The sequence below is a fragment of the Rhinatrema bivittatum genome, chromosome 2 (assembly GCF_901001135.1).
Source record: "Rhinatrema bivittatum chromosome 2, aRhiBiv1.1, whole genome shotgun sequence".
Taxonomy (NCBI): Eukaryota; Metazoa; Chordata; class Amphibia; order Gymnophiona; family Rhinatrematidae; genus Rhinatrema; species Rhinatrema bivittatum.
Window position 1 is genome coordinate 464,946,728 of NC_042616.1, and position 20,501 is coordinate 464,967,228.

General features: G+C 39.9%; 1 long non-coding RNA gene across 1 annotated transcript in view; it reads right to left on the reverse strand.

Annotated features, from left to right (window-relative positions):
• The window catches only part of LOC115084994, a 55,667-nt gene continuing 35,166 nt past the window's right edge, over positions 1 to 20,501 (reverse strand). The window contains exons 2-3 of the long non-coding RNA XR_003854686.1: positions 14,573 to 14,702; positions 1 to 824 (exon numbers count right to left, since the gene is read on the reverse strand). This is a non-coding gene — a long non-coding RNA (uncharacterized LOC115084994). The remainder of the gene's footprint in view (positions 825 to 14,572; positions 14,703 to 20,501) is intronic.

Genomic DNA, 20,501 nt, shown 5'->3' on the forward strand with positions numbered 1-20,501 from the left:
ATAATTTAACCTGAAACAACATGCAAAACCTTAGTTCTTCAATCCTGTAACCAACCTTATTCCAGTGTTACGCCAGTGGTAATTTTAGTTGTGTACTCCTCCAAAAATCTCAAAGAAAGTTTTGCGAGCTTAATTTGTATTCAACTACTGTTGTGCAAAGACGATGAAGTCTTAGAAATTTGCTATTGGAATGTTCTCTTTTAATCTCCTAGGATGGAAACCAGTGAAATCCAGCAGGGTATTCTTATCCGTTTTTTCTCATTAAATTGTGGTATGTAAACAACGCCCCTCCTTGTACACCATCATATCCAAAAATGATATAACTAAGATCTTCGCATAATGCACTACTTTGCTATCAACAAATAATAAGCTTACTCTGTAATGTATTAAGTTGTTGTATGTTTTATTTGTGTATGATTAATTTATGTATGTTTTATTTTGTGAACTGCCTAGACGGATAGATCCCTACCCATTGTGCGGTATATAAAAACATTTAAATAAATAAATAAATAAATATACTTGTTTGTGAATCTGGAAATCAAATTTGAGATTTTCATCAAGGGTATTGATCCATTCAATAAACTGATTCAATCATGTTCTAGTTCCTGAAAAAATGCAAAAAGTGTAATTTATGAATATTTTCCATATCATTGTCTCACTCCAAAAAGTGGAGGTATAGACATGTTGATATTGAGTTCAGTAAGTGTGAAAATCAAGTGCAAAACACCGACAACGATCCTTGTTTCGAACAAAATCTGCATCGGGGTTAATCCTTCAACAACGCCACTCACTCATAGTCTGTCCTATGGGCATTCGAATCAATGCTGAAAAACATGGAGGTAACAGAAAAGGTTTAAAAAAGCAGCAGGAAATGACATAATTTGACTGACATTGTTTTTCTGGAGGAAACGATCATAGCACTCAATAAGGGGTTCTCATTTGTTCCGGGTAGCCATCATAACCTCTTCCAAGCCTGTATTGATTTATATTGGTTTTCATATTGTTTTTTAAAGATCAGGGTGACTGTAATAATGGATCTATTATTGTTTCCAAATCTAATTGGATACCCCCTGAGTCAATGGATCCCCATATTGCTACATTCATTAAATTAGTTTTGCGTGATCTATCTTATATGGAAACCTTGGTAGGTAAATCTCACAAGGGCATTGACCGGGACTGGACATCTTCTCAACATAAGGCATTACTGGATTTAGCTAATAATACAGTTGTAATAGTTAAAACAATGGATAAGGGAGAGGCAATTGCTTTACAACATAGAACTACATATGTACAGGAAATACAGCATCAACTACAGAATTTGACACATTATCGCCTTCTTGATCATGATCCTACTATGTTATTACAAATGGCTATTGCTAAACTAGTCGAACTGGGAGTCTCTACAGGCTTTTTAACATCTAGGGAAGCCCTTGCACTTACAGTGATGAATCCAATTGTGCCAGTTGTTTACACGGTATCTAAAATTCACAATCAGTTGGATAGCCCTCCTGGCCATCCAATAGTAGCTGGTCATGGTTCCATTTTAGAATCTTTATAAAATTTTTGGGATTTCTTTTTAAAACCTTTCATGCGTCAAATGAGATTGTTCATACAAGTTACATCACATTTTTTAAACTTATTGCAGGAAGTTTCCAGTTTTCCATTGGATTGTATATTGGTGACTCTTATCCACAAACATTTCTCAGTATGAGGCTTTGGATTTGGTTAATGACATTCTTGATTCAAGTGCACAACCATATAGAGTTCCTACTGATTTTCTAATTGGCCTGACATAAAGGAATTTTTAAACAATACCAAACGTGTTTGATTCCTCCTTCTATCTACAAATACAAGGGGTTGCTATGGCAGCCTCAGTAGCCCCGATATAGCTAATCTATACATAGCAGCATTTGAAGAGAAGTCATTATACACCTCCACCTGGTTTCAGAAGATTCTTATGAGGTGTTGTTATATTGACGACATCTTTTTCATTTGGACTTTGAATAGGGAGGAGCTTTTAGAGTTCCATGATTCACAATCAGTTGGATAGCCCTCCTGGCCATCCAATAGTAGCTGGTCATGGTTCCATTTTAGAATCTTTATAAAATTTTTGGGATTTCTTTTTAAAACCTTTCATGCGTCAAATGAGATTGTTCATACAAGTTACATCACATTTTTTAAACTTATTGCAGGAAGTTTCCAGTTTTCCATTGGATTGTATATTGGTGACTCTTATCCACAAACATTTCTCAGTATGAGGCTTTGGATTTGGTTAATGACATTCTTGATTCAAGTGCACAACCATATAGAGTTCCTACTGATTTTCTAATTGGCCTGACATAATCAACAAGATTAACATCTATAGTTTACCATCCACTGATTATAATGCAGTGGCATTCTTGGACGTTATGGTCTGTAAAGATGTGGATCATTTTACCACCACTCTTTTTTTAGGAAAACTATAGATCGAAATCATTATTTGGCTTATTCCAGTTTCCATATGAAAAATCTCAAAGATGGTCTGCCCATTAATCAGTTCTTACGCCTCAGGCATATATGCACTTCTGTGGATGATTTTAAGATTCAATCTAGTGACATGTAACTTCATTTCCTTCAATGTGGTTATCCTCATTTGGTAATTAAAAAGCATATAAAAGAGCATTGTATGTGAATCGCTCCTTGTTACTAACTTATAAAGCCAAATTGACTGATCGCTGATTGACCTGCATTTTGCAGTATACTGATTGTGCAAGTGACATTGTGAGCATCTTTAAAATTTTTCCAGGAATATTGTTCACTCGGGGGTGGAATATCTGTGACATTGTGGTACATTCTATTTTTGAAACATTATTGAAAGATTTTTAATTCACGTTAACACGCTCAAGTAATAAAAAATAAAAAGGTCGGTGGTGGATAGTTCATGATTATAAAATCACAAGCAGGTTACCTATTGGTAGCGGCTACCAATAGGTACCAATGGAGTAATATATGAAACTTTCCACTCCTTCCCAAAAACTTTTTTCTGAATTTTTTATAATTTATTGGAAATTTTTTTGAGGTATATAGTAAAATAATATGCATTGCAGTTATATTTAATCCAATTACAAGGATCAAAGAAAAAATATTTCAAGGGAGGTGATATAATTGAGTTCATTGGATATTACATATTGTAGATCCCTCCATAACATTAACTGTGTGTTTTTGGTTGGTTTTTCACAAGATAACCAGAGGCATTACCATTATGGAACATGAAGATTGTCCTAATGGAAGTTTTCTTATGACTTGGATTGCCCAAGGAGATCATGATGGATTAGGGGACCCCATTCATGTCTAAGATAATGAAAAAACTCTGCACCTTGCTTAAGATAAAAGCTCCATGCATCTCGATGTATCACCCACAGACTGCTGGACTTGTTGAGCGTTTCAACCAGATGCTCATGCAAATGTTGAGTAAATTTATGGATGAAAACAGCAAGATCTAGGACTCCTTGCTGCCCCATATGCTGTTCGTAATCTGCAAAGTGCACCAGAAGCTTAATAGGGTTTTCCCTTTTTAAATTACTGGATGGGAGGAGGCCGAGAGGAATCTTTGACATAGCTTAGGAAGATGAAGGGAACCCTGGGCAAAACCTTGTGGACTACATTCTGCAAGTGCAGGATTGCTTGAAAAAAGCTAGCGAGGTGCCCTACCTATGCCTAGAGAAGGCTCAGGCTACCCAATCCTAGCTTCCAATTGCCCCACGTTCCAAAGAGTATTCCAGCCAGGGGACTGAATCCTTGTCTTCCTCCCCTCTTCAGAAAGCCTAGTGGCTAGGACCTTATGAAGTTTTGGAGAAAACAGGGCCCATGGATTACAAAATAGTCCAGCCAGATAAATGAAAGAAAACTCAGATCTATCATGTAAACCTTCTGAAGAAATGGCTTCCACAGGTGTGTGGAGTGGTACAAGAAGAGTTTGGTCTAGAGGTCAGATCTGGAGTAGACCAAACACAGATTCTTTTCAGAGAGCAACTGTGCACAGTCCAGACAGCTGATTTAAACCAACAGGTAAAGCAAAACAAGGAGATCTTCTGGAACCTATTAGAGCATACTCACCTGGTACAGCATGAAATCATTACGCTTCCTGAAGTTGTTGTGCGGTAATGACCCTGTTGGATTCCCAAGGTCAGGCACTGTGTCATTGAGACTGAAGTAAAGGAGATGCTCCTGCTCAGAGTTATAGAGGAGTCTAACAGTGATTGGTCCTCACCCATAGTGTTGGTGCCAAAGCCAGATGGGAGCATAAGGTTCTGCATTGACATTAAAAAGGTCAATGAAGTCTCAAAACTTGATGCATACCAGATGCCTCGAGTGGATGAGTTGATTGAATGTCTGGGATCAGCCCAGTTCATCTCTATCCTGGACCTTAAAAAGGGTATTGGCAGGTACCTCTCACACCAGCGGCAAAGGAGAAGACTGTGTTCTCAACACCAGGAGAACTTTTCCAGTTCACTGTCCTTCCTTTTGGAATCCATGGTGCCTCTGCAACGTTTAAGCACTGGTCAATTTCCTGCTCCATCCACATTAAGGGTATGCTGCCGCCTACTTGGATGACATTGTGGTGTATAGCCCAGGTTAGAAGATACATCTAAGCCAACTCCAGGCCATGGTAAACAGGACTGATGGCCAGCCCTAAGAAGTGCTTGCTGGGAGGGCAAGAAGTCCAGTACTTTGGCTACACCTGGGAAAGGGCAAGGTCCATCAGCAGACCTGGAAGATCGAGGTGATCACCCGGGTGCCAGTCTTGCAAACAAAAGGAAAAGTGAAAGCATTCCTAGGCCTCACGGGTTGTCATAGAAAATTTATCCCCCAATTACTCGGAGAAGGCAGAGCCTCTTTCAAGGCTGTTGTTGAAGAAAGCGCCAGAAAATGTCTAGTGGTCAGCAGAAACAGAGGAGGCCTTCTGGGCTCTGAAAAAGGCAATATGCTCTGAACCGGTCCTGATAAGTACAGACTTCACCGAACCCTTCACAGTGCAGACCGATGCCTCAGAAGTAGGCTTGGGAGCAGTTTTAGTCCAAGAGAAGGATGGCCAAGAACATTGTGTGGCATACATTAGCTGGAAACTGATGCCATGGGAGAGATGCTACTCTCTCGAGAAGGAGACCTTGGCAGTCAAGAGGCTTTAGATACCTTGTGGTACTACCAGCTGAGACAGCAGTTCACGCTCATAACGGACCACCAATTGCTCCTATGGATAAATAGAAATAATCCAATGCGAGGGTGATGAAATGGTTCCTTGTCATATAGCCCTTCAACTACAAAATACGACATAGTGCAGGAAAGGAAAATATCAATACAGATTTCCTGTCCAGAGGGTATCCCTGGTACAGGCAGGTGCTTACCCAAATAAGGATGAGCTGAGGGGGAGGGTATGCAAGAGAGTGTGCAAGAAACTCATTCAAAACATCTTAAGGGACTGGCCACAGCTATCTAGGCGTCATAATGGGATAACACATTGAAATTGTTGGTTCAGTGTGCTGCGGCAGTCAAAAAAGCAAACAGAATGTTGCGAATTATTAGAAAGGGAATGGTGAATAAAACGGAAAATGTCATAATGCCTCTGTATCGCTCCATGGTGAGACCACACCTTGAATACTGTGTACAATTCTGGTTGCTGCATCTCAAAAAAGATATGGAGAAGGTACAGAGAAGGGCTACCAAAATGATAAAGGGAATGGAACAGCTCCCATATGGGTAAAGACTAAAGAGGTTAGGACTTTTCAGCTTGGAGAAGAGATGGCTGAGGAGGGATATGATAGAGGTGTTTAAAATCATGAGAGGTCTAGAACAGGTTAATGTGAATCAGTTGTTTACTCTTTCGGATAATAGAAAGACTAGAGGGCACTCCTTGAAGTTAGCATGTGGCACATTTAAAACTAATCAAAGAAAGTTATTTTTCACTCAAGCACAATTAAACTCTGGAATTTGTTGCCAGAGGATGTGGTTAGTGCAGTCAGTGTAGCTGGGTTTAAAAAAGGATTGGATAAGTTCTTGGAGGAGAAGTCCATTACCTGCTATTAATTAAGTTGACTTAGAGCATAGTCACTGCTATTATTAGCAACAGTAGAATGGGATAGACTTGGTTTTTGGGTACTTGCCAGGTTCTTATGGCCTGGATTGGCCAATGTTGGAAACAGGATGCTGGGCGTGATGGACCCTTGGTCTGACCCAGTATGGCATGTTCTTATGTTCTTATTCTTTTTTATTCTCCATTCCTTTTCTAATAATTCCTAGCATTCTATTTGTTTTCTTGGCTGCTGCTGCATACCAAGCAAAGGATTTCAACAAATCATCCACGATGATGCCTAGATCCTTTTCCTGGGTGGTGACTCCCAATGTGGAACCTTGTATTGTGTAGCTATAATTTGGGTTGCTCTTCCCTGCATGTATCACTTTGCACTTGTCTACATTAAATGTCATCTGCTATTTGCATGCCCAGTCTTGCAAGGTCCTCTTGTAATTTCTCACAATCCTCTTGTGATTTAACAACTTTGAATTAGCTCTAAAATTGACTGAGGCCAGTGCCCATGTGAGAACTCCTGGACATGCTCAGTAGAGCAAAAGCTCAGAGGGTCCATTTGGCACCGTTGAATAATGTCACACACAAGTCATGGCTAATTCATCCTGCTGACTATGGAGAACCCTGTTTACGGTAAACAAACTTGCTTTACTCTCAGATTCGGTCAATGTGATAAAGCAGGGTATTGGTCTTGGTTTGCTGGCGCCATCTAGTGAGAAATGGCTTTTCTCCAGTTCTCTGCTACACAGTGAGGCCAATATTCAAAGCCATTTAGCCAGATAACTCTCAAGTTATCTAGTCAAAAGGCAAGTTTTGAATATCAAATAATCAAGGAAAAAGTAGATAATTACACAATAGATATAATTAAACTCAGTTAAAATTACCTAAACCATCTAAAAAAAGGAGGCAAAAAGATCTCAGAAAGGAGCAAAAAATATAAGAAACTGATTGCTAAGTGCTCCATTATTGGTTACAAAAACATCTAAAAAATCATTAAGAAATCACACATAATATTAAGAAAGGATATTAAATAATGCCACTTAACTTGGGGCAAAAGCTACAAATGATCCATATAGCTAAGTAGCAAAGGGGAGAGTAGAAAAACCCAATGTGGCTTACATTTAGCTTAGTAGAGTTGCATCAGGGCAAATTCAAAGTTGTCTTTCAAGTGGCACAAAGTTTACTTTTTCAATTTAGAAATACATTTGTCACTTGAAAGATATCTATATCGATCATTTGCAGCTGATGCCCCAAGTTAAGTGACATTATTTAATATGCGTTTTTATATTATTTGTCATTTCTTAATGATGTATTATCCTCTCGCACTGAGGACAAGTCTCCCAGGGCTACTGCCCAGGAGGGAAGGGTTAGGCCGGCCATCATAGTTGGTGATTCAATTATTAGCAATGTAGGTAGCAGGGTGGCTGGTGGACATGAGGCCTGCCTGGTGTGAAAGTGGCAGACCTCACGCGTCACCTAGATAGGATTATAGACAGTGCTGGGGAGGAGCCGGCTGTCATGGTACATGTGGGCACCAACGACATAGGAAAATGTGGGAGAGAGGTTCTGGAAGCTCTGTCTTAGAGAATAGCCACTGCCATTAGCCATGGTAACATGGAATAGACTTCATTTTTGGGTACTTGCCAGGTTCTTATGGCCTGGATTGGCCACTGTTGGAAACAGGATGCTGGGCTTGATGGACCCTTGGTCTGACCCAGTATGGCAAGTTCTTATGTTCTTATTGGTTATTTTGGTTCCTGTGAAACTAATGATTTTTGTGTGTCATGTACATGTTAAATTACATGTTTTTATTATGTATGTTTATGATGTATATCACCTAGGCCTATTTGTGTTAGGCGATTAATACATTTTAATAAATGAAATGAAATGCCTGTATTAAGATTAATGGATATTTGTCAAGCCCTGTAATATCATTAGAGGAACAAAAGAAAGATGTTCTCTTTGTCTCTTAATATCTGCCATAATAATGGACACCATGGCAATTTACATATGGAAAAAAATATCATTCAATGAATCTCATTTAGAAGGTAAGACTATAAATAACTCTCTTACAGTTACAATGCCCATTGCTTTCCTTCCAATCTATTGAAGGAAATTGAATTCTTTGGTAACGCCTCCAGTGTTAAGGTCAAATTTAATGAGAAAGAGGCCCTAAACATCAGTCTTCCTCAAATTTTAACAGATTCATTTCAAGTCAAATTCTTCTATTAAATTGGCTGCATCTGCTGTAGGATTAAATACTTAGGTATTCTTGATTCTAATAATATTTCAGACTAATATGCACTAACATTGAAAAATTTGAAATAAATTTGATGAATGAGATCATTAAAATATTTTCTGGTTTAGCAGCTTCACTGCAATTAAGATGAACCTTCTTCCTCAATTATCTTTTTTAAGCATTATAATTACGGCTTCTATTCTTATGTGTTTGTACATTGTAAATTTAGTTGTTCAGGGAGTCCCAGCTAATCAGGGTTTCCCTAAGAGTACAAAAAAAAGTGGTGTTTATCAGTATTTTCATGGCACATGTTGGGCACCTTTTCCAGCTGAATTAAATACATACATTTGTGCAGCTGAAAAGTCATCAGTGTAGAAAAGGCTGAAAAACAGAGTGGCAGGCAAGGGGAGTGGTGAGAGAGTACTACAGGAAATGGTGTTTATTATTTTGATATCAGAGTGTTTATCTTTATTTGTTAAATTATAAAATCAGAAGCCTTAATTAAAATCCAAGGAACTTCAAATTTGCCTAATCTACGCCCCTCCTAGCATTCTTGAGAAGAACCCTTCCCTACTCATAGAATTCATCACCAAACACATAGAAATTCACTCCCCAGCTATTATACTCGGGGACTTGAATCTTCACTTCGATCGTCTCCCACTAACCACAGCCTGCGAAGCTTTAATGACCTCGCTAAATGCACTAGGCTTCCAACAAACTGTGACTAACCCTACTCACAAGACTGGACACACTCTTGATATCATATTCACCAACTCACATATCCAAACAGAAATACCCCGCTGCACCCCTATACCTTGGTCAGACCACTACCGGATCAAAACATGCTGCTCAATTAAGCACTCACCAACGAATGCTCACAGCAAAAAAACGATATACTTCCAAAAACAATGTCAAACAGAAGACATCATTAATACATCAGATGATCTCAACACAAAATTAGATCTCACAGACCCCGAGACAGCTACCTCATCATGGCTCCAAATTACAAGCAACATAGCAGAGAAACTCTGCCCATTACAAACCAAAGAAATCAATACTGAAAAGAAAAACAAAAAAAAACAACCCATGGTATACCCCCGAATTAAAATCAATGAAAACTGAGCTCCGCAAAACAGAAAAGGAATGGCGCAGAAACCAAAACCCAACAACATTATTAAAATTCAAATCTTTACTACACAAATACCGCCAAACCACGGACAGAGCGAAGAAGGACTTTTATGCAGCAAGAATCCACCAGTACCAATTCAACCCACGTGTTCTCTTCCAATACGTCAAAAGCCTCGTTACTGCTCCAGTCCACACAAGCTCAAACAACAATGATGAATCAAAATGCGAGGAACTAGCTGCTTACTTCAACAACAAAATTCAAACCATCTTAACACGATTCAAGGTTCCAACCGTGCCTAACTCAACTTCATTCGTTCCAGCCGTGCCTAACTCAATTTCAAATCCCAACAACACCCACAAAAACAGTCTCCAACTCAATGCTGCATCTACACATACCAATCAATCGGCTCCAGCCACTCAAAAAAAACTTGAAATAAAACTTACAAACCTTGAGAATACCACTAGCATTGAAGTTGAGACAATACTAAAGAAAATGAAACCAGCGCTCCACCCCACAGATAGAATGCCCACAAAAACTCTACTCTCCATAAGCTCTACAATAGCTAAACCCATTGCAAAAATACTCAACAAATCCATCGCAACAGGAAATGTACCTTCCCAACTCAAGCATGCAATTATTACACCTACTATTAAAAAATCAAACCTGGATACATCTGACCCAGCGAACTATCGTCCAGTCTCAAACCTTCCCTTCCTATCTAAAATTATGGAAAGAATTATAAATAAACAACTCACTGAATACCTAGATGAACATCAATTACTTTTCCCATCTCAATATGGATTCAGAAAGCTCCACAGTACAGAAACACTTCTAATATCACTATCAGAGTTGCTTCTAAAAGCCCTTGACTCCGGACACTCATACATCCTCGCCCTCCTAGATATATCGTCCGCCTTCGATACGGTAAATCACAAGACACTCATCTCTCGCCTCACTGAAATTGGAATCACCGGCACGGCGCTACTCTGGTTCCAATCATACCTGAGTAACAGGACCTACAGTGTTAAAAGTGGTCGAAGTGAATCCAAGCCAAGAAGTCTTGCACAAGGGGTCCCCCAAGGATCCTCACTTTCCTCAACCCTGTTCAATATCTATCTCACACCACTCTGCCGGCTTCTTTCAAAACTGGGCCTTCAACACTTCATTTACGCAGATGATGTACAGATCATCATACCTATTACCAGTTCTCTCACTAATGCCCTGAACACTTGGAACGCAGCGCTATCAGAAATTAAAAAAATACTCACGGACAACTACTTGGCTATCAACACCAACAAAACAGAGTTACTCATCATCACACCTCCAAAAAACGCAACTTTGAGCAAGACGGTGCTATCACAAGCCAGCCCTCCCATAGCACAGCAAGTACGCAGCCTCGGCATCATCATTGACAGCAATCTCACGTTTAAAAAATTCATCTTGGACACGGTTAAAAACGGATTTTTCAAGCTCCACACCCTAAAACGTATCAAGCCACCCTTACACCCATATGACTTCCGCACAGTTCTACAAGCAACTATATTATCAAAGCTTGACTACTTAACGCTCTGCTACTAGGCTTACCAAAAACAACGCTACAACCATTGCAAATGTTACAAAATGCTGCAGCCCGCATTATTACCGACACACGCCGTCACGAACACATCACGCCTGCACTTCAAGCTCTTCATTGGCTACCCGTGTCATCCAGGATTACATACAAAGCCATCACGCTAATACATAAAGTCATCCACAACAATAATATGCTTTGGTTCTTGGAACACCTACACTTCAAAGAATCTAATCGACCAATTAGACCCCAGCATCTAGCCAGACTACAGATCCCCTCGCCGAAAATGACCAAACTTGCATCTACTAAAGCACGATCGTTCATCATAGCTGGGTCCACTATATGGAACAGCATGCCCTCTGATCTACGCCAAGAAGCATGTCACAAAAAAATTCAAACAAAACCTAAAAACCTGGTTATTCAAACAAGCATACTACTAACTGTCTGGGACCAATTTTACCCACTTACATCTCCTTCACAATTACTCTTGGTTTCCCCCTCCCCCCCCTACTCCCTCCCCCCCAGAAACGCTCCCCTCCATTAATTTTCTCTATGTAAATGAACTTTCTTTTGTCAAGTTATCTTATAAGTTAATAACTATTACACCGGACCCCTTGACTCCCTTATATCATTGATCGTTATTCTCCTAGTTGATTTTATACTTTGTTTATCGTTTTATCAGATAATCTGTTGTACTGTAAAGAGCTTTGCTGAGTTATTGTTATCTGTAAACCGAGGTGATGTGCCACACATGCCGCGGTATATAAAAATCTTTAAATAAATAAATAAGGGCAGATACAGGGAAAGAGTTGGATTTAGGGTTAAGGTTAGAGTTGAAGCAATGCTTAGAATTATGGTTCCGCTATGGAAGAGTTATTTATAAGGTTTGATCTTTGGAGTTGTTTACATTACATTTAGGCTTAGGAGCAGTAATAGAACCAGCGTTAGGATTAGGTTCCCGCTAATACGTTAATGAAAATATGAAAATTAATTAACTATCACAGGAAATTCCATGTAACCTTTTAGGAATTCATCTCTCTCAGTAACTGAAACTATATTATCAGTAAAAGAATCCCTCTCCTGGGTAACATTTTCAATTCTCAGAACTTTACTAAGGAGAGAAATGTTTAGTCTGTAATTTTTTCTTTTTAAAACACTTCTTTGTCTGATTTAGATGAAGTTTCAACCCCCTCATGAAAAATGTAAACATTTAAATTATATATTTTATTGATTTTTGTATTTTTTTACATTCTTAAAGCTTCAAATTTGAGTGCAGTTCCTTGATTTGACCCCAGATGGCATGGATTTGCTTTTCTAAGTGATATGCACCTAGGGGCCTAGTTACTTAGTTCCATTAAAATTGCTGTTAGCAGACAGTTTTGATGTGGGCATTATCCTGATTTAATGCCTGATTTATTAAAGGGTATAAAGCATTTAGTAAACTGTATATTAAATCAGGTGTTTTGAGGGCGATAACACCAATGTATTACTGACACTAATAGATTGTGAACAAAAGTTAAGCATTTCTGGTAAAATTGTAAGTTTCAATAATGCTCTAATGTGAAGAGAAGCCTACACAATATCTGTAATGGTGCAAGCATGGCATCTTTCTACATGGTGCAAATATGACATTTATCTGCAATTTTTAATGCAAAATTACTATTTATTTCCTAATTTTAACAAATCAAAAATAATTTTAAAAAAAAGTGAATATGGCATGTGCAAAGGTTTGGACACTCTTTCAGTTAGTATTTCATAATAATTTCTTTGGCAGAAATAACAGCTTCCAAATGTTTCCTGTTGCCAGCTAAGAGGCTTTCTGTTCTTACTTTTAGTGTTGTTTTTTTACCACTGCAGAAGTCTTCTAGTTTAGACATATTCTTGGGTCTCCTTACGTGCATTCCTCACAGATTTTCAATAATCTTCCCTCAGATTTCCTGATTTTTCTGAAATCCAGGATTCCCTTGACTTCATACTGAGTGTCTTCTTCAGCCACTATTTCATAGGTTTAAGTGGTGGCCTAGAGGGCCAAGGCAGGATTCCAGGCTTTAATAAGGATACAGGGAAGACATTATAGATTCTGAGTGTGGGTGGCAGTTTCAATTTGAGAGCCAGCGATCCCACCTGATGGAGGATAGGGAATGGCCCCATGAATCTGGAAGCAAATTTTAGAGATGGTATCCTGAGGCACAGATTTCTTGTACTGATCCACACTAAGGGGGTCATTCTCTAACGCTATCGCACGCGAAAAGTCCCTTTTCGTGTGCGATAGCTAGCTTGGGGAGGAGTCGGGGCGGCACCGGGGCCGACGCTGCGGACACATCGCTGGGGACGAAAGGTAAGATGCTTTATCACTGCCAATTTCGCGCCGAATAACTTCACCTTTTATGGTGTAGTTATTCGGCGCGAAAGCTGGCAGCGATCGCACTGCGGAGGTGAGATCGCTGCTGGCTATCGCAGGACCGCTTCCCCCCCCCCCCCCCCTGCCCCCGGTTACCGCCGGATTCTCTAAGGTCTGTGACCTTAGAAAATCCAGGCCTAAATCTCCAGGTTGGAGTTGTGGTGCTGGGTGAAGTTTTGTCTGCTTGCCTTTTAAACCATTCTGCTTTCTGCTCAAGGAGTCAATGACTCTTTTGCCAATGATCTTGGAGTTCTTGCCCCCTGAGCAGTGTCGTAGCCAGAATTGATTTTTTGGGTGGGCACAAGGTTAACATGAGTAGGCTGTAGGCATGCAGGTCTGAGACCTACTAGTTGTTTTCTTATTGATAAATAATGCCATATACTGTACTCTAGAATGGCTTTCTAAGTAGTTTGCAACAGCCATTATGCATCATGCATGAAACTTTAACATATTTTACCTCAATTATTTCAAGCACTTACCAGCATTAAAAATTCCTTATTAATCAGAATTTATTTTAGATTTCTTGCAGTTTATAAATGTACAAATATAGAAAACAATCAGATCCAATCATTTAATAAAACAAAAATTAATGTATTCTTTCATGAACCATCTTTGCAGAAACCCAGAAATCTTCATAAATACAATAAAATATAATTACTCATCAGAACAGGTACAGAGCAGAGCTAGGGCAATTCACATTACAGCTAACATGAAGAAAAAATTTCAAATTCTGGTGTCACCTCAGCAAAAAATAACCCTCCACTGCTATTTTGTGAAGTAACACAAACTCTTGCAAAGAAAGAGGCACCTAGAACCTTGCCATACCATACAGTCACAGCACTGACTCTCAGGATTCAAATAAAAGCACCTTATGAAAAGAAGCAATGCAAATACTACACCAGGCCCTAGAACATTAATCAATTGCCTCCCACACTGAATAATAGATAACTGCCTTGTCTGGCAGATGACTGTGAGATTGCACATCTTTGAGTACCAGAAGTTATTCTGTTGGAGATTGTAGTTGTTGACAAATGCATTTCTAAACATCACCAGTATAATGTGCTTGCTGGTTTGGTTTTGCAGTTTATTTTATAACCCAGCCGAAGCAGCACGTTTTTGTGAGGGGATGTGGGAGGATGAAAGTTTTTATCCCATCCATTAATTTAGCTTACCTGTATACATTTGTGAGTGTTTGCTCCAGGCTAAATTGTACAACTCCTTTTAGATCATCCAGTTCTTGTCAAGGATGTGCTAGCAGACTGAAGCAGTGAAATATAAATGAGGACAAAGCAAATTGATAGCCTAATTTGCAAACAGAAAAAAAAAGAGAATTTACAAATGTTTGACAACCAGCTGGGGAGATTATTAGTCACCAGTTTAATACAAGCCTTGTTTTGAATCATTACTGTCAGACCATAGTACAGCTAAATTCACAGCATACCTGAGGTTTTACATGCTCTTTGTTGTTAGCTAGCTATGGCTGCCTGTGATAATCTTTGTGTGAATACATTTTATGGGGTCAACTCACATGATGCCACGTTGAATTAATTTCTTTCCGTGGCATGAACCCCCCCCCCCCTCCCAGCTTCCTAAAACATCCACCTTGAAAAGCAGCCTTTGAGGTACTCATCATAAATACTGAAAACCATTAATGCTTCACTGACAATGGGTGTTGGGTCATGTTAAAAAGGAAATACCATAAAACATTATTTTTATTATCCCTAAGTGTTCCCGAAACCTCAACCGGCCCGCTGTCACTACATGTACAGTAATTGACACAGCCATTCTTTCGGTCTTTAGCCAAAAAAATTACCAATTTTTAAACTCTATCTGCCCCATGGACTTTGAGGACCTAGCGTGCCCCAGGTTACTGTGGAGTGGAGGAGTAACCTAGTGGTTAGAGCAGCAGGCTCTGAGCCAGGGTTCAGATCCCACAGCCACGCCTTGTGACCTTGGGCAAGTCACTTTGCCCTCCATGGCCTCAGGTACAAAGATAGATTGTGAGTTCTCTGGCGATGGAGAAATTATTACAGTACCTGAATGTAATCCGCTTTGAAGTGCTGAAAAGTGGAATATAAAAAAATACTAAAGAAACATAGTAATAGATGGCAGGTAAGGACTGTTGGGCCATCCAGTCAACGCTCTTGCTCCCGTGATGAACCTTCGGGATCCTCACGATCTGGCCCTAGTTCTTTTTGGAGATGATAGTTAAAGTGAGGTAGTGGAGGGAGGGGTGCACCATTTCAGAATGATCAACCCCCCTACTGGTACAAAAGAAGCTGGCATCATGGCTAGGTGTGGCTTTTTGGGCTGGAAGTCAGAGGTGTAGGAATGTTTCCTATGTTGACGTTTGTTCACCTGATTGGTGAACCAGGCCCCAAAGCCTGGAATCCTGCACTAACTAGGAAGAAGGCAAATGCTTGCTGGTGCCAGACTTAGGGGTTGTTTCAGGGATTTTGGACTTATCTTTTGGGGATTTTTTGCTGCAAGAGCCCTAGTACTCCTGCCTCAGAGAATTTTCAGCTAGATTAGATCAGGAGGTAGGGAAGATTTTGCTGCTCTCCCTCACACAGTGTGGATAGATCGGGGTGACTTGCTGCAGAAGTGTTCTATTGTTTTGACAAGGTGGAAGTCCCAAATTGCTGCTTGCTCCCTGCTATTTAATTTTTCATCTAGAAGACCCTGTGAATCATTTGGAGAAAGAAATTGTGAGAGAGAACTTTTGTTATACTTAGAGGATCCTCATCTGGAGTCTTAACCTTGGGGAGAAGAGATGCATCTTGGGAGGCTGTTCCAAGAATTAAATTCACTATTTTTGTCCATCACTATTTTTGGAAGGGGATTATTTTCTGTCCAACTAGGATACTCCTGTCCAACTGGGAAGCTTTGCTTTTCCAAGGCCTGGCGGGTATGATTTTTCCTTGGCCCAGTTAATGAGGGACTCTTGTATAGATAGAAATGAAGAACTGTGATTTTAAACCATTTATGCCAAGATATGATGTGTAAAGTGCCAATTTTGCCATCTAAGACACTCAACTCGAGCCTCACATCCCTTAATGGTGAAAGTGAACTGATACCTCCCGAGGACAATGAAATTGAAATCCTCCTCCTATGAACTTGGGGCTTGGAGGATTGATTCTTCACTCCAGTGGGTAGAACCATACCCCAGGGCCTGTGGGACTGAGAGAAAGAGTGAAATGGACCATGGACTCTGTGGAACAGGGGTTACATTCCCATCTACACTGATCTAGCTAAGGATTAGAGGAGTGCCTCAGGGATCTGTACTGGGACCAGTGATTTTCAATATATTTATAAATGATCTGGAAAGGAATACGAGTGAGGTAATCAAATTTGCAGATGATACAAAATTATTCAGAGTAGTTAAATCACAAGCGGATTGTAATACATTGCAGGAGGACCTTGTGAAACTGGAAGATTGGGCATCCAAATGGCAGATGCAATTTAATGTGGACAAGTGCAAGGTGTTGCATATAGGGAAAAATAACCCTTGCTGTAGTTACACGATGTTAGGTTCCATATTAGGAGCTACCACCCAGGAGAAAGATCTAGGCATCATAGTGGATAATACTTTAAAATCGTCGGCTCAGTGTGCTGCAGCAATCAAAAAAGCAAACAGAATGTTAGGAATTATTATGAAGGGAATGGTTAATAGAACGGAAAATGTCATAATGCCTCTGTATCACTCCATGGTGAGACCACACCTTGAATACTGTGTACAATTCTGGTCGCCGCATCTCAAAAAAGATATAGTTGCACTGGAGAAGGTACAGAAAAGGGCTACCAAACAGATCCCCTATGAGAAAAGACTAAAGAGGTTAGAAATGTTCAGCTTGGAGAAGAGATGGCTGAGGAGGGGATATGATAGAGGTTCTTAAAATCATGAGAGGTCTAGACAGGTAAATGTGAATCAGTTATTTACTCTTTCAGATAATAGAAGGACTATGGGGCACTCCATGAAGTTAGCATGGGGCACATTTAAAACTAATTGAAAATTCTTTTTCACTCAACGCACAATTAAGCTCTGGAATTTGTTGCCAGAGGATGTGGTTAGTTCAGTTAATATAGCTGTGTTTAAAAAAGGTTTGGACAAGTTCTTGGAGGAGAAGTCCATTACCTGCTATTAATCAAGTTGACTAAGAAAATAGCCACTGCTATTGCTAGCAACAGTAACATGGAATAGACTTAGTTTTTGGGTACTTGCCAGGTTCTTATAGCCTGGATTGGCCACTATTAGAAAAAGGATGCAGGGCTTGATGGACCCTTGGTCTGACCCAGTATGGCAATTTCTTATGTTCTTATATTCTCCTCATCAACTCTTCAGCTTCTCCTTCCTACTAAAGCACTGAGCATTCTCCAGGGGATTATATACCCTAGATGCCATAACCCCAAAATGTCAGGGTCACAGCAATGAGAGGAATTCTAAAATACAAAACTCCTCTTACTGCCCCTAGGTAGAAAATCACAGAGGAATAATGTTAGTGATTGGCCTAGCACGGTCACACATGAATACATTTCCAACTAGCTATAATAATTTGACAGGGTTGACATGGCATAATATGATCTCAAGAGGGATAATGGGATAATGAAAGTTGGTGGAATGGAAGCTCAGAGGACATACATGTTTTTAGTTAAAAGGGTTAATGGATGCTTAGAATAACCTGCCTACAGTGGTGGTGTAAATCAAAACTGTAACAGAATTTAAGCATATTTGAAACAGTTCTAGAGGACTGTGGTAGAAATAGAGTTGAGTGATTGGATGAAATACATTGGGAAAGAGAGGTCAAGGTGCTGGTTTAAGTATGGGAATTTGTATGTTCATCTATCTAGAATAGGAGAGGACCCAAGAAGAGAAACAACAAAACTGACTTGGGTAAATCCATGCTGACTGTGTTCAATCAAAGCATGTGTTTCTATATGTTTGTGATTTTGATCTTTAGAATAGTTTCCACTATTTTTCCTTGCACTGAAGTCAGGCTAACCGGTCTGTAGTTTCCTGGATCACCCCTGGAGCCCTTTTTAAGTATTGGGGTTATATTAGCCACCCTCCAGTCTTCAGGTACAATGGATGATTTTAATGATAGGTTACAAATTTTAAATAATAGGTCTGAAATTTCAGTTTTTAGTTCTTTCAGAACCCTGGGGTGCATACCATCTGGTCCAAGTGATTTTCTACTCTTTAGTTTGTCAATCTGGCCTACTACATCTTCCAGGTTCACAGTGATTTGGTTCAGTTCGTCTGACTCATCACCCCTGAAAACCATCTCCGGAACTGGTATCTCTCATTAGTAAACACAGAAGCAAAGAATTAATTGAATCTTTCTAAACTGGCCTTATCTTCCCCAAGAGCTTTTTTAACCCCTCGGTCATTTAATGGTCCAGCCTCACAGGTTTCTTGCTTTAGATATATTTGCTTGCTTTGGATTTATTTTAAAAAGTTTTTATTATGAGTTTTTGCCTCAATAGCCAACTTATTTATTTATTTATTTATTTTTTAATTTTAATTTTTAATTTTTATATACCGAGGTTCTTATAGAAACTACAAATCACTCCGGTTTACATATAACGATAAACTGCCCAACTTCATTTCAAATTCTCTGTCAGCCTGCCTTATCAATGTTTTACACTTAACTTGACAATGCTTATGATTTTTCCTTTTCTCTTCAGATGGATCCTTTTTCCAATTTTTGAAGGATGCTTTTTTGGCTAAAATAGCCTCTTTCACCTCACCTTTTAACCATACTGGTTATAGTTTTTCCTTCCTTCCACCTTTCTTAATGCATGGAATACATCTGGATTGCGCTTCTGAGATTATATTTTTAAACAATGTCCACACCTGTTGTAAACTTTTAACTTTTGTAGCTGCACCTTTCAGTTTATTTCTAACTATTTTTCTCATTTTATCAAAGTTTCCCTTTTGAAAATTTTGTGTTAAAGCTGTACATTTACATATTGTCCCCCTTCCAGTGATTAGTTCAAATTTGATCATGTTATGATCACTATTGTCAAGTGGCCCCACCACCGTTACCTCTCTCACCAAATCCTGTGTTCAACTAAGAATTAAATCTAAAATAGCTTCCTCTCTTGTTGGTTCCTGAACCAATTGCTCCATGAAACATTTGTTATTCCATCCAGGAATTTTATGTCTCTAGCATTTCCTGATGTTACATTTACCCAGTCAATTTTGGGATAATTGAAATCTCCCATTATTACTGCACTGCCAAATTGGTTTTCTTCCCTGATTTATCTTAGCATTTCATCATCTGTCTGACCATTTTGGCTAGGTGGTTGGTAGTTTACTCCGATCATTATACTCTTACCCAACACACATTAGATTTCTATCCATATACATTCCACTCTGCACTAAGGGGCAGATTTTTAAACGAGCGTGCGCAAGGTACATTTGTGCGCGCTACCCGGCGCACACAAATGTACACCCGATTTTATAACATGTGCGCTGCTGCGCACATGTTATAAAATCCGGGCTTGGCGCACGCAAGGGGTTGCACACTTGTGCACCTTGCGCGCGCCGAGTCCTAGGGGAGCCCTGATGGCTTTCCCCGTTCCCTCCTAGGCCACTCCGAAATCGGAGTGGAGGGAACTTTCCTTCTGCTCCCCCCCCACCTTCCCCTAAATAACCCACCCCCCAGCCCTATCTAAATCCCCCCCCTACCTTATTTCAAGGAGTTACGCCTGCAGCTGCCGGCGCACTATACCCCGGCACAGCCACTGTGCCGGAGGCCTCGGTCCCACCCCCGGACCGGCACCACGCCCACGTCTCCCCCTTCCCGCCCCTTTTTCAAAGCCCTGGGACATACACGTGTCCCGGGGCTTGCGCGTGCCGCCGAACCTATGCAAAATAGGCTCGGCGCGCGCAGGAGGGTTTTTCAAGGGTTACACGCGTATATTACGCGTGTAACCCTTTGAAAATCTACTCTTAGTGTCTTGTATGATCTTTATCCTGTTGGGCTCTATACCCTTCCGGACATAAAGTGCTACACCCCCATCAAGTTGATCCTTCCTATCATTGTGATATAATTTGTACCCTGATATAGCACTGTCCCATTGGTTATCCTCCTTCCA